This window comes from Ictidomys tridecemlineatus, unplaced genomic scaffold (assembly GCF_052094955.1).
Source record: "Ictidomys tridecemlineatus isolate mIctTri1 unplaced genomic scaffold, mIctTri1.hap1 Scaffold_329, whole genome shotgun sequence".
Classification (NCBI taxonomy): Eukaryota; Metazoa; Chordata; class Mammalia; order Rodentia; family Sciuridae; genus Ictidomys; species Ictidomys tridecemlineatus.
In genome coordinates this window covers 329,762-338,685 of record NW_027522393.1, presented here as the reverse complement: position 1 = coordinate 338,685, position 8,924 = coordinate 329,762, and the positions used below count along the sequence as shown (strand labels likewise).

At 34.7% G+C, this 8,924-nt stretch overlaps 1 long non-coding RNA gene across 1 annotated transcript; it reads left to right on the top strand.

Annotated features, from left to right (window-relative positions):
- The first annotated feature begins 3,493 nt into the window (after positions 1-3,493).
- LOC144373256 (uncharacterized) lies at positions 3,494-8,483 on the top strand. Its single transcript, XR_013432991.1, has 2 exons — positions 3,494-5,470; positions 6,306-8,483. It is a non-coding gene; the product is annotated as an uncharacterized LOC144373256 (long non-coding RNA).
- The last annotated feature ends 441 nt before the right edge of the window (positions 8,484-8,924 follow it).

Genomic DNA, 8,924 nt, shown 5'->3' with positions numbered 1-8,924 from the left:
GTTTGTAGTTCTAAAAATAAAGTTAGTTTCTTTTGACAAGTGGCTCCTGAATTGTGCCCAGCCAGACTGCGGCAGATTTTCAAAGTAGTTTCTGATTAGTGTCTGTATTTCAGTGGTGTCCTTGGTGATAGTTCCTTTGTCATCCTGCATTTTAGTAATTTGAGATTTTATTCTCTTTCTCTTTGTTAGCCTGGCTAAGGGGTTTGTCAATTTTATTTATTTTTTTCAAAGAACAAACATTTTGTTTTGTTGAGTTTTAAAATTTAATTTGTTTCGATTTTATTAGTATCTGCTCTGATTTTAGTTATTTCCTTTGTTCTACTGCTTTGAGTGTTGATTTTTTTTTTTCTAGGAATTTTCTAGAGATAAACTTTGATGACTGATGTTTTAGTCAGCATTTTCATTGTTGTGACTGTAAGTCCTGAGAAGAACAATATAGAGGTGGGAAAGTTTATTTGTGGCTAATTGTTTATTTGTGGCTAATTGTTTCAGCCTTCCATGGAAGTCTGACTCTTGCTCTGGTCCTGAGGTGAGGCAGAACATTATGGCAGAAGGGCTTGATGGAGGAAAGGAGCTCAAGATTTGGCAAGCTGGAAGCAAAGAGAGAGAGCTCTGCTCCCTAGGGACATGCCCCTAGATGACTATCTTCACCTATCTTCACCATCTACACCCTACTAGTCTATTCAAGTGAAGTGATAGGTTAAGACTCTCATAACCAATCATTTCACCTCTAAACTTTCTTGTGCTGTCTAACACTTGAGCTTTGGTCGACACCACTTATCTAAACAATAACAACTAATTTCAAATATTTTTCTTTTCTCACATATTATTAAATGCTATAAGTTTCTCTTTAAGAAATGCTTTTGCTGCATTCCACAAATTTTGAAAAACCATGTTTTCATTTTCACTCAATTCAAATATCTTCTAATTTATCTTGGGATTTTTTCTCTGGTTCTTGTGCTATTTAGATGTGTGTTGCTTAATCACTACACATTTAGCGACTTTTCAGTTACCTTTCTGTTATTTATTTTTAGTTTAATTCCACTGTAGTCTTAGAACAGAAACTGTGTAATTTCTTTTTTTTTAAATTTATTAAAATGTGTTTTATGTCCAGGATGTGATCTTTCTTGGTGAATGTACCATATGAACTTGAAAAGAATGTGTATTCTTGTTTTCTTGGATGAGTTATTCTATGCATATCAATTATAATTGATAATGAAGGCATTAAATTCCATTGTGTCCTTACTAATTTGCTTGACTGCTAGATATGTCCATTTCTGATAGGAAGTACTGAAGTTTCCAATTGTGATAGTGTATATTTATTTTTCCTTTCAGTTCTATCACTTTTTGCCTTATGTTGATTGACGTCCTTCTAGATAAATGCATGTTATGGATTGTTATGTATTCTTGAAGAATTGATCTCATTATTATTAACTAATGCCCTTTTTTATGTCCAAGAACATTCTTTGCATTAAAGTATTCTCTGTCTGAAATGAATATAGCTATTCTTGCTTTCATTTGCTTAATGCTAGCATGATATATCTTTCTCCATCAGTTACTTTTAATTTGTATGTATTCTTATATTTAGAGTAGGCTTCTTACAGATATTATATAGTTGGGTCTTATTTTTCAATCTACTCAGAAAATCTATGCCTTCCAATGGTGTATTCAGAACATTAACTTTCAAAGTGATTAGTGATATAGTTGGATAAGTATCTGTTACATTTTGTTACTGTTTTCTATTTGTTTCCTTTGTTCTTTGCACCTATTTTTGTCTTCTACTCTTTTTATACCTTTTGTTTTTTAAATTGATTATTTTATATAATTCTATTTTCTTTTCTTTTCTTAGAATATCAATCATACAAGTATTTTCATGCAAAACTAATTTTTGTTGTTGTCTCAGATTTCACAATATACTTTTACAACTAATTCATGTCTGGTTTCAAATAATACCATGCCATTATATGGTTAATGTGAGTAGGTACTCTCATTAATTTCACTTATATTTAAGTATACTTACACATATACATACATATGTATATAAGCCTATTTACCTGAACACAGTGTTGCTACTTGCTATATTTTGTAAAACCCTGTTATCTTTCAGATCAATTAAGAATAATAAAAATGTTTTTAAAAGGCAAAAGTCTTTAGAAATTTAACTTCATGTATTCCTTTTTCAATGCTTTGGTTTTCTTTATGTGGATCTGATTGTTTGGCCTATATTTTTTTCTTTATCTCAAAACAACTTCTTTTCACATTTCTTACAAGGCAGGTTCATGAGCAACAAATTTCTAAATTTTTGTTTCAGAAAGTTCTTATTTCTCATTTACTTTTGAAGGATAATTTAGCATGATATAGAATTCTAGATTAATTTTCTCACCCTGCCCCAACACTTTTATCTTACTCCACCCTCTTCTTGCTTGCATGTGTGATTCTTATTGTTCTTTTACAGGTCAAGTCCCTTGCTTTTGGTTTTGTCAGCATTTTTTCTTTATCTTTGTTTTTCTGTAGTTAGAAAATGATGTGTCTGGCTATGGTTTTCTTGGTATTCATCCTGCTTGATGGTCTCCAAGCTTCTTGTATCTGTGGTTTAATACCTGACACTAATTTGGGGAAATTCTTTGTAATTATTATTTCAAATGTTTCTTCTGTTCTCTTCTTTTCTTGTTGTCATTATTTTGTTCCCATAATGTGTATAATTCACCTTTTTTAGATGTCTCACATGCTTAAGATAACTTTTTGAAATTTTTTAATCTTCACTCTCTTTGCATTTCCTATGATGGTGGTTTTTATTAAGATATCTTCAAGATTTCAGATTCTTTGTTAAACTGTATTTAATATATAATGAAACTATTAGTAGATTAAATACAGTTAAATAAAGGCATTCTTTATTTCTTTTATTGTGTTTTTGGTGTCTAATATTTCTTTTTGGCTCATTATTAGGATTTTCATATCTCTGCCTACATTGCTCATCTCTTCTTACATGCTATCTTTTCTATCCATTAGAAATTTACCATATTAGTTATCGATATTTTAAATTCCAAGTCTGATCATTATAACATCTCTGTTGTGTCTGGTTCAGATGCTTGTTTTATCTCTTGAAGTTCTAGTTGTCTTACTTTTGGTATGCCTTGTAAATTTTTCTTGATAACTAAAGATGATGTGTTTGGTTTAACAAAATAATTGTCAGTAGTCTTTGCATTGGTGAAGGGTAGTTACATGATTAGGATTCAGTCTTTTAGTGAGCTTTTGCTTCTTGACTTTCAACTTCATGATTATTTCTAAGGATTTCTCCTTTAGATGGGAGTGAACATATATAGTGCCGGATGAAATTCAGCATCCTTCATGTGAAATGCTTGAGCTTCCTGGAGTTGAGTAGTTTGTTCATCCAAGTCACTTAAAGTGCTAATAAAATGCCAAGAGTTAAGGCTCTTGTTAACTACTTCCTCCTAAGGGCAGTCATTGTTAAGAAGATCAGAATGTTTCTGAATATTTTAAAATGATTCCTTGGCACCTCCAATTCTCTGCTAGAAGAAGAGAATATTTTTTCTTTGATGTTTCTATGAGAATCTGGTCAAGCTCCTTGAGGTAAATCTCATAAAATGGTGGCATGGCCAATATTAGGTCTCCTTGGAGTTTTAACACAGAATTGTTCACACTGAGCATCTAGCAGTTCATCAATTACAGTTCAGATTTTCCTAATCAAGTACATTGGAAGCAGATCTCAGAGATCATAGAAGACTTGTTGATTCTTTGGTGTCTTTAGCTTTTTGTTAGGATGAATTGGTGACTTTCAATCTCCTTGCATGTGGAATCCAAAACTGGAAGTTCTTATTCAGTTTTTATACCAACATTCAGGAACATTTTCCTACCTGTAATTGTTCCTATAAGTGTAGAGAATATGTAGTCTGTTATGAACATTGAATACATCAGGTGTTTGGCCAATTTGTGGTAGTAAATTTTCAACATGGTAATGAAATACTGGAGATAAACCAATTAATAAACTAAACAGGGTTATTTAGCACACAGTTTGGTAGGTTCAAAGTCATAGTATTGAGATTGGCTCAGGTCTGGTGAGGACTGGTGGCTGATAGCAATGGCAGGAGTGTGCATGGGAGCAATGATTGCCTCTCAAACCGGAAGCCAGAGAGAACTGGGTGGGGTCAGGCTCAGCCTTTTATAATGATCCTCTTGTGAGAACTACCTTAGTCTCTTACCTATTAATGTTAGTGATGAGCACCTTCCACTAGGCCCCATGTAGTAAAGGTTCCATAAGCCCCCAGATCTGCATGAGGGCCCTTGGGAGACAAACTGAACCACAGCAAGAACTTTAAAGGACGCTGATCTAATTAATTTGCGGTGTCATTTAAAGGATGCTGGTCTAATCATCTTGCGGTGTCATCTTAGAGCAATGAGAATATTAACTTATTAAATTCTACTTCTAGCATTAAAGAGCTATTTTTTTTAATTTTACTTATGCTTTAGCCTTTTGTTATGACAAGGACACTTTAAGCCTAATGTCTCTACTACACCAAGCTTGGATTCCTGAGAGATACAACTCAAGATATTGTGTTCAAATGCATTTTCAACTCAGAGATATCATCTCATTCTCATCCTTATCTTCCTTTTATCTCTCTCTCTCCCTCCTTCCCTGCATTACCTTTGAATAATCTATACTGTGGCTTCTTGTTCCCCACTAGGCCATGCTACATTTATGAAAGTTCTCTGGAAACCATGTTTCAATGTCATTCATTCTTTTCATTGTAATTCACAAACAGCAATCAAGAGCCTGTCACCAAATAAGTTATCTGCTGAAAATAAGACAGGATCTTTTTTCTTTTCTTTTTTTCCCCAGAAATGATTATTTTAAAAATCTTCTTTTTACTACTATAAAGGTTCTAGGGCAAGGCCAGTGAAGCTTAATCTTGGGAAGGATAGAGCAGCAAGGATGGGGGATGGTATCTGTCTGCACTCAGCCCCTATCAGCAGCTCTGCATTTTATTGTCAGCTCCCCTTTAACAACAAGAAAGAGGGCAACCGGCCAGTCAGATAAAATGTAAGTATTGCTGAGATGACCCAAGCATGTATCATTCATTTTAAGTTGATTGGATCCTTTCCAGAGGATTTTGTTCACAAAGAGGAGAAAGGAGATAGAGTTTCAGAACTCAGAAGGAGAGGAGGCAAATAATACAATAGATGGAAAGCTATGTGTGGAAAATGCAAGACCTGTTGTAGGCACATCTGTAATGTGTGTGGGAATTTCGGAGAAAGTTTTATTATGGTGTTAATCTTGGAAAAACTTGTGAATGTTTTTATTTCAATGTATTTTTTTAAGTGTATCATTTTAAAATTTCTAATTTTTTAAAACAGGCTGTCTTTGGAACTTGGCATTTCTAGCACATATCTCAGGATTTGGACTCTGGGGTCAGACGAATCCGGTTTGAATACCAGCCCTATCCACTCTTAGGTATGGGTCTCAAACAACTGAATTATTCCAAAACTACATTTCATTATATGTAAAAGTGGGGCAAACCAATTCACAAAGCCTGGTGCATATTAGTGACTCAGTAAAGATGGACAGATGGATATGTGGGTGGGTGGCTAGAAGAATGTGGAACTCTGGACCTATCAGAAGAAAAAATATAATTTGAATTATTACCTAGGAAAAAATAGCTTTGTTTTCTGGTAGCTCTTATTGATAGCACAAACGAATTAAGTGTTCATTCTTCAGGAAGGGCATGAGAAATTCAGCTATCAATATTGAAAGGAAAGTGTGCAACTCCACCTGCCTCTGGTGTTTTTGCTCTTAGAAAGTGAGCACTCCCACCGACCTCCCCCTTTTTTTCTTTTTGGAAGAGGTGGTATAGGAATCACTTAAGAACTTCATTTTAAACTCTGAGCTCCTCAGATAGATCAATTTCACTCTAATGAATCAAACCTTTGAAGCCTGTCCTGTGATATTGCAGGCATCTCACTGTGAGTGTTGTGGTCAGGCAAAGCTCAGATGAACCAACGAGGCTGGTCTTCCTGTTCCATCTCAGTGTAATTAGAAGACTATCTTTCCCTGAATCAGAAACTGGCTCCCAAAAGAAATGATGCAGAAACCTCCCACGGGGTTATCTGGAGGAACCAGCAGTCTAACATGGATGAAGGGACCAGAGGGGCTTGTTATGTAGGGAAATGCTCCTATTTGCAGCAAAACAAGCGAGGATTATGCTTCGTGCCAGTGAACTGATTATTTGGCTTGTTCCAATTGGCACTGGATCCAAATGGAATAACATATTTTCCCATAATTCTTCCAGTTACCCAAGTATTCTCTGGGAGACCACGTTCTTTCCTTGCAAATTGAAAGAAGAGAAATCAGCTCTGCTATAAAGCCTGTTAATTATTGCTGCTGAGTGACTTATTAATGCCTGTGACTCAGTCACAGGTGTGGCCTTCTTTGCCAGCTTTACTTGATTTTAGGGGGCCTATACCCCCTCCACGTGGCTCACTCACTGACTCCTATAGACAGCAAAATGGTAAATGCTTGCCACTTCCCCACCCCATGTAATTAGGATTTAGGACTCTTGCAAATATGCCCAATGCCATGCTTTGTGGTAGACAGGGTGAATTTGGGGGACAGTTTTCTATGAAAGAGCAACAGGTGTTGACTGCCTGCCTCTGCTCAAACGCTACAGATGGGTGAACAATAACAGCATCCTTAATGGGCAACAAGAGAAGAAGCAAGGTGCCTAAAGCCTGTACATCTGTATTCACTCCAGCCCAATGCTTCTGACAGGAGATTGCCAAAGGAGGAGCACATTGAATCAGCAAAACTTCATTCAGCCTTGACAGTTTGATGGCCCTATTGTGGAAAGAGTGACAGATGTCGCAGCAGCGATATCAGTATAGCTTAAACACAGGCAACACTGGGGCTAGGCTTTTTTTTTTTTGACAATGATTTGCAAATGAAAGGGTCAGGCTCTTAAGGCCAAGAGGGTATGGCCAGAGAAGGAGGTGAAATTGGATTGGTAGATACCTTCCATGATTAAGAGTACTTGATGAGTATTTAAAACTGGAAAATTGACCAAAAGAAAAATGAAGATTTTTGTTTGCATATTTTTTAATGACATTATTCAAAAGGTGGTGCTCTAAACACTGTTCCCCAGGGTGATGCACAAGTTAACCTTGATGAAGATGACTGTGTTTTGTACCTGACTGCACACACTGCACTGTATATCTTATCATTTACTACATTGTGTTGTGAGTTTGAAACCAATCCTACTATATTCTTAGGATAAATCTTACTTAGTCATGTTGTGTAATCCTTTTTAAAATTTTCTTCTTCTTCTTCTTCTTCTTTCTTCTTCTTCTTCTTCTCCTTCTCCTTCTCCTTCTCCTTCTCCTTCTCCTTCTCCTTCTTCTTCTTCTTCTTCTCTCAATATTGTTAGCTAATACTGTGTTAAGCATTTTCTAATTTTTTGGTCTGATTTTGATATCACATTAATACTGGTCTAATATGATGCTTTGAGAAAAGTGTCCTCTGTTATCTGAAAAGCTATGTGAAAATCGTAACATTATTTCATCTTCTTTTGATAGAAAACTGGTGGAACTCTTTGAAACTTGACTTCTCTTTACAGGAAGTATATTTATTATATAGTTTATTTCTTTATTCCTGATAAATTGAGATTTTCTATTTTTTCTTGAGTCAGATTTTTGGTAAATTGTGTATTTCTAAGACAGTGTCTGTTTTGTCTAAATTTTATTCATTTCTACCGGTGTTTATTATTTGTTTTCTTCTGCTTGGTTACAGTTTAGTCTATGTTTATTTTCCTAGTTTATTAAGCCATTGATTTTGGACTTTTCTGTTTTTCTAAAGTTGTTGTCTTTAAAAAAAATAACTTTATTTATTTTATGTGGGCTGAGAATCAAACCTAGTGCCTCACATGTGCTAGGCAAGTGCTCTACCACTGAACCCCAGCCCATAAAGTAATCATCTTAAGCTAGTCATTTCTAGTCATTGCTTTACCTGAATCCTCTGAATCTGGGCACATGATGTTTTCCTTTTTGAGCACTTTAAAATATTGTCTAATTTTTTCTCGTGATTTATTTGTGGTTTGCTATTTATGAGTTATTTTATCATGTTTCTTCTAAATATTTGAAGAACATGTCCTTGACCTGATTTTTTATTTATTTCTTTTTCTTGTTTTTTGTATTTCAGTTTTAATTCAGTTTTTGCTCAGAGAACATTCATTGTATGATTTCAATTCTTTTACATTTACTGAAATTTGTTTCATGATTCTTTTGTGTGACTTTTCCTGGAGAAAGTCCCATACTCTTGAAAAAAATGTGTATTTTGCAGTCATTGTGTAGAGAGCAATAAATATGTTAATTACATCAAGCTGGTGAATAGTATTGTTCAGGTCTTTTACATGTTTACTTATTTTATGCTTAGTTGTTCTCTTCATTAATGAAAATAAAGTATCAATGTCTTTAAATATTATTGTGACTTGTCTATTTTTCTTTTCACCTCTGTCAACATTGTTTGAGTAGTATATTTGTAATTATTATATCTTTCTATTGAATTGGTCTTTTATCATTATTAAATGGTCCTTATTCTTTCTAATAATACAGCTTTCCTTAAACAAATGTTTAATATTAAGATAATCACTCCATCTGGGTGTGGTGTAATCCCAGTGGCTCCAGAGGCTGAGGCAGGAGGATCCTAAATTCAAAGACAGCCTCAGCAAATTAGCATGGCACTAAGCAACTTAGCAAGACCCTATCTCTAAATAACACATAAAAAGGGCTCGGGATTGGCTCAGTGGTTAAATGCTCTTGAGTTTAATCCCTGATACTAAAAAGAAAAAAAAAGAGTCATTACAGCTCTAGTACTGTTAGGTTCACACATTACATTTCTTATTATTTTCATGTTCAAT